The following is a 6,464-nucleotide window of genomic DNA, read 5'->3' on the forward strand; positions in this document are numbered from 1 at the left end:
TGCAGAGTAGACCCAATTACATATAAAAAATAAAATAAAATAATAATGTAACATTTGATTTGGTATGTTATTCTTATTTATGTATGGAAAGTAATTTGTTAGGCATGATTTCTTATTTACATAGTATTGAGTCACATTATTGTTATTTTCAAGTAACACATTTGTTGTATTGTAATGCATTTTATTTTATACGGTCCTGCATTTCGTTTATATCTATTGTTATTGTCATCGGATGGGGACATCTCTACGCTGCTGACCCGTCTCCGCTCGGGATGGTTCCTGCTGGCCCCACCATGGACTGGACTTTCGCTGATGGGTTGGACTTTCACAATATTATGTCAGACCCACTCGACATCCATTGCTTTCGGTCTCCCCAAGAGGGGGGGGGGGGGGTTGGGGGGGTTACCCACATATGCGGTCCTCTCCAAGGTTTCTCATAGTCATTCACATTGACGGGTCATTTTTTTTATATGGTGCCTTTTGCGTCCCCAGTATAAATCATGTCATATTTTCTCAAAATATTTACAATTGCTCATTCCATTAGTTTCTTTGTGTATGGTAAATTGTTGTCTATCATAAATACAGTGATATGGGCTTCAAACATTAGAATATATATTTTTTAAAGCTTTTGTTAAAGTTCTATTATGCGATTTTGCCATGTCCCTGGTGCTGTTTATTCAACTTTAATCTAGAAAATAACAAATAAAAACATATATTTTTAATTTTTTTTTGTTATGATATAATTATCATAGACAAGCTCTCTTTAGTCATATGGTGTATACTATCAAAATCGTAAAAAGAATTACAAAAAAATAAGGTTCTATGTCTGTCCCTGTGGTCGCTGTCCACTCTGTTAAGTTGCGTTACTGTCCCTTTAAGAAAACAACCACATTTGTCAGTGACATCATTCTCATCAGGTAACATCACACCAGTGGCGGGAAACTCAACTCTGGTAAGCTGTGTGGTTTTTTAGCTCTCTTACTATCTGATGTTGATGTTTTTATGAAGTGAATTTAATGTGGTTGAACATAACGTGTCCACTCTGTTAGGCCTAAATAATAAGGAGATCAATCAAATTGAAATTTTTCAAAACATGTTTGTGTGAAATTATAGATTTCTTATCAATTATTCAAGTCCATGCTAGCTGTTATGTTAACACAGGCAGGCTGAAGGCTAACTTTAGCTCAAAATGTCCACCGTGTTAGTGTCCACCGTGTTAGCCTCATTCAACTAACATGGTGGACATCAACCTAACAGAGTGGACATGTATATAGTAATGTTGACTTATCACAATGTATATGTAGTGCTATTATGCATTCAACAGCAGTTTCTTTCATAATTCTTGGTTAATCATCACTGCTGTTGCAAAATATCATATACAGCAAATACATTGGTGTTATGCATATGTCCTTAACAGAGTGGACATATCCCGTGTGTCACCTCTCATTAATATAGCTAAATATACTATGATTTAGGTGCCTGAGTTCGACCAATATGTTTTTCAGCAAGTTACATATGTCATGTATACAATAGAACATAAAAATATTGGTAAATCAACTATTTATTTTTTACAAGTTATGAAGTCCAAATGGCACCCTATAAAAAAAACGACCCTGCTACGATATTCCACATATTTCCAACTGCTTGAAACGAAAGCGTATTACTTTATTGTCAGTGTTGTTCAGGCCCAGGTCGCTAACGTTACTGCGTTAGTCAACAACGTAACGTTAACGGAGTGGAAACAGCCGTTCTTTGCCATTAATATGAGTGTGTATTATTTCTTTCTTTGTTCTTTAGTGGAGCTCGAGATCCTGTTTACTGTGGACTAGCTGTGTGTGACGCCATGTTGTTTTTGTTTCCATTACAAAAAAAAGGTATGTCTATGTGTTTTTTGGCATAGTTAATTGTAGAAAAAAATATAAAATGAGGTGATGTGAGTGGGAAAAATTGCTGCACATATTAAGGATCCTTTTTCTTGATCTATATTTTTGTTATTTGCTGATGTATATATTTTATAGGCTGTTTTTTATTTAATTAATTTATTAGAGACTATTTTATGCTTTATTTACCTTTTTTTATTATTATTATTTTATTTACTATTATTATTATTATTTCCACATGTAAGCATAAATAATTGATCATATTAGTACATTGTTTGATTGCTTTGCTTAATGCATTCCATAATTTAATTCCACATACTGATATACTGAAGGTCTTAAGTGTTGTACGTGCGTACAAATGTTTTAAATTACATTTCTCTCTAAGATTATTTTTCTCCTCTTTTTTTGAGAAGAATTGTTGTATATTCTTGGGTAGCAGGTTATAGTTTGCTTTGTTTATAATTTTAGCTGTTTGCAAATTCACTATGTCGTGGAATTTCAGTATCTTTGATTCAATAAATAAAGGATTTGTGTGTTCTCTATATCCAACATTATATATTATTCTAACTGATCTTTTTTGTAACACCGTTAATGAATGAAGTGTACTTTTGTAATTATTTCCCCATATTTCTACACAATAACTCAGATATGTAACACTAGTGAACAGTAAAGAATATGAAGTGATTTTTTGTCTAGAACATGTTTTGCTTTATTCATTATTGACGTGTTTCTTGCTACTTTATGTTGTATATTTTTTACTTGAGATTTCCAGTTCAATTTATCATCAATCATTATACCTAGAAATTTGGTTTCTTTTACTCTTCCAATTTCTATTCCGTCTATTTGTATTTGTGTTTGACTTTCTTTTCTACTGTTACCAAATAGCATTATTTTAGTTTTACTGAGATTCAAAGATAGTCTGTTTTTGTCAAACCATCTTTTTAATTTGTTAATGTCTTCTGTTATTATTTGTATTATCTTCTGTGTGTTCTCTCCTGAACAAAACGCTGTTGTATCATCCGCAAATAATACTAACTTTAAATCTTTTGTAACTTTACAAATGTCATTTATCCAGACATTGAATAATTTAGGTCCTATATTGATCCCTGAGGTACACCACAGGATATATTTAGCGTTGTAGACGAAACCACCACATTAATATTAAAGATATGTTTAACATTCTTAGTGCTAAAGATATTCCCCTCTCCTTGTATCCCTTCTCCCAGCTCCACCGTCTCGCCGAGTGCCAGCAAGAGTCATGAGTACTTGTCAACTCGACTCCTCAACTAGAGATAACTTTCTAGGTAAAGACTGATCTCCAAAATAATATCTCAGCATCCAGTAACCATGGTTAACAGATCACAACCATTTAATACCAATTTATCTCCCTTAGCACCTCACCATGGGGAAGGATGTATTCATATGCCTTCACCAGCACATGCATTAAACATGCAGAGAGTTACACAAGGTAGGGACTGATCTCTGTATACACTACACCCATAATTTCAAACCCTACTTTACGATTGAGCTGAAGTTCTGACTATTATGACCTGTACTTTTACCTTTCTTATAGTTCTTACCACCTTGGGGCACCATTCAGGTAAAATCTCAGCTCATCTTACTTGCTTATTTGTATACACTAACACCTGTGCATGCTTTTGTCCACGTTGTTCCTTTGACGATGAATAAATACCCCTTTTCTTTCTTTCTACATTAAAGGTGCCTTTTCATCTGATTACATTTATAATGAACAGGGACATTGTGGTTGTCCCAAGTGGATGGTATGATGATAGGATGGTTTTCTGGCCCAGCTATAAAAACACCGACAGCATTGAAAGGGCCGCTTTAAATGAGGAGCAGCATGAGCCAAACTGGCCAAGATTTGACGTTTCTGTTGTCCGAACTTGTGGTATGCAAATTCATAATCTTCTTGTTTAAAAATAACGTCATAGTTGCTTCTCTTTATGCTTGGAATAACCTATTGTGTCTATGTTCTGACCAGGTCTCTTGTAAGAGAGAGACCAGATGTATCATCATCAATAATAATAATATTCTGTTCAGCTCTGCAGCTAATTTGAAACTCATGTTCATTTTAACATATTCAATTTTAGACAACTACAAAGACGCATTAAAAATAATGCAACAATATGGAAAGGGCTGCGACACCTCAGACCTGCAATCTGAGGCAGAGAACGAGGAGCTGCCAGAAAAAAGGAACAGGAAGCCAGTGTAAGTGTGTTCCGTCTTGTTTTTGTCATGTTTCTACAGTAATAGGAAGGTTATTTCCGGTAGCATTCAAAAATAGACCAGAGATGCTTGTACTATATGTATATTTGGCAATTTTGGTATTGCAATAATCCTAATGATATGGTTACCCAACAGCCATCGTCTCGGGGACTCAGATGATAGCGAAGAAGACCCGGGAAATAGTGACCTCACATCTCTGGGGTTGGCAAGCCAATTGCGCAGGCAGAGTAAGGAATAATCTCTTAACATCGACCACCACCTTTATCTTATTTTCAAAATCCCTTCTGTTCTTGCTGTAGGATAAAATAGGAAACAAAAAAATTCACTAAGCCCTACTACAGCAATATAGGCTTATGCATTGCCTTGTATTTTTAAACTAACAATATTGTCAATAGGCAGAAACAGAAAATGGTCAATTCACTCTATAAAGTAATATATATAATATATATTTAAAAAGTAAATATACATATTTAATCTATTAGGCTACAACTTCAAGGAAACGCTGCTCCATGCACAGCTAACATATCAGAAAATGAATACCTGGTGAATGACAAGAAGTCCAATAAAAGGTTGTTTATTTATACATATACATCTCTATTCCTCCTGAGGAGGTGGAAGCGGGACTCGTCTCCTCGTTGCCCGATCCCCCGCCAAGTTGAACCACCTGATGGCGTGTTTGGTGACCTCAGCGTCCGTGGCTGACCTTGTCAACACATTTTTACTCACAGCACCTGTAATCAAACAAGATTACAAGACAGATACGTTTATGTTTATGGTAGGAAGCATCCAAAGCCAAGTATGCTTACACAATACAAAATATGTGTTAGGTATTAAGGAGATTACATTTGAAAAAAAAAACATGACTTAAAGTTACTGGAGGTGGTTAAAATAAGGTGCGTAAACTATGAATTTGTGATCAGGGTAAGGTGTGCAAGACATCCAAAATGTTTAAACAATATCGTTATTTGGTTCCTTGATCAGAGTACTTGTTTGGCTCTGTTGGATGACGGCGGCGGGGGGTTGGGGGTGGGGGGCATAAATAAATATCCATAAGCCAACTTTGGGAGGTTGACATTGTTTTCTTTTTATATTTGTACTATCATTCTATGTTTGTATTCGTGTAGGCCAGGGGTGTCCATAGTGCGGCCCGGGGGCCATTTGCGGCCTGCAGGTCATTTTTTAACGGCCCCAGGGCACATTTTTAAAAAATAGGATCGAAATAAATAAAAAACATTAAAAGTGGTATTTAAAGAGCAAACAGGTGAAATGTAACAAGAAAATGTAGCAATGTTTACTCTAATCACACAAAGCTGCCATGTAGGCTGTTTCTTTCTTTAAACAATAATAATGAATCAAAATCAATGTCATTATGAAATATTGACCTATTCAAGGCTTAAGAAGTTTACCTTCGCAAACAGCTGGTCTTGGTTGTGCTTAATAGTTTCCAGCAGGCTAAGGATGTGGATTACCTCAGGTGCTGTTGACAAACAGCAGTATAAAATTAACATGTTTCAGTGTTTATCCTCATTACTCATAATCCTGACATTAGCTATTGACCTTAGTTAATGACAAAAGTTATTGACAAAGTTTGAAGAAAATATGTGATTGCTTGTGAATTTGAATTTTTTCCAAAATTTGTGGCACAGAATGACCATCCGGTATTTGTCAGTTATTGCTCACCAGAGCAGGAAATGTTGTCGGCCATTCTTCCCCCTCGCCATGTTGGCCTGTAGGCCAGGCTGGATCCAGGCTCCTCTGTCTGCCACATGTTGAGGGCTGCTGGTGAGGGGGGTGGAGGGAGTCGAGGAGGGACTGCCGTTCCTAGTGAGGTGGGCATTGTGAGAGAGCCATCAGTTAACCATGACTGGTAATACCCAAGGGGCCTATCTATACACTAATATTTCAGAGATCAGTCCCTACCTTGTGTAACTCTCTGCATGTTTAATGCAGGTGCTGGTGAAGGCATATGAATGCGTCCTTCCCCATGGTGAGGTGCTAAGGGAGATAAATTGGTATTAAATGGTTGTGATCTGTTAACCATGGTTACTGGATGCTGAGATATTATTTCAGAGATCAATCTTTACCTAGAAAGTTATCTCCAGTTGAGGAGTCGAGTTGACAAGTACTCATGACTCTTGCTGGCACTCGGCGAGACGGTGGAGCTGGGAGAAGGGGTACAAGGAGAGGGGAATATAATTAGCACTAAGAATGTTAACCATATCTTTTGGTGGTTTTGTTGTTTTCGATGTTAAGAGATTATTCCTTACTCTGCCTGTGCAATTGGCTTGCCAACCCCTGATATGTGAGGTCACTATATCCCGGGTCTTCTTCGCTATC

General features: G+C 36.6%; 1 long non-coding RNA gene across 1 annotated transcript; it reads left to right on the top strand.

Annotated features, from left to right (window-relative positions):
* Window positions 1–3,674: 3,674 nt before the first annotated feature.
* LOC133645281 (uncharacterized) lies at window positions 3,675–4,340 on the top strand. Its single transcript, XR_009824945.1, has 3 exons — window positions 3,675–3,789; window positions 3,992–4,109; window positions 4,263–4,340. It is a non-coding gene; the product is annotated as an uncharacterized LOC133645281 (long non-coding RNA).
* The last annotated feature ends 2,124 nt before the right edge of the window (window positions 4,341–6,464 follow it).

This window comes from Entelurus aequoreus, unplaced genomic scaffold (assembly GCF_033978785.1).
Source record: "Entelurus aequoreus isolate RoL-2023_Sb unplaced genomic scaffold, RoL_Eaeq_v1.1 HiC_scaffold_29, whole genome shotgun sequence".
Classification (NCBI taxonomy): Eukaryota; Metazoa; Chordata; class Actinopteri; order Syngnathiformes; family Syngnathidae; genus Entelurus; species Entelurus aequoreus.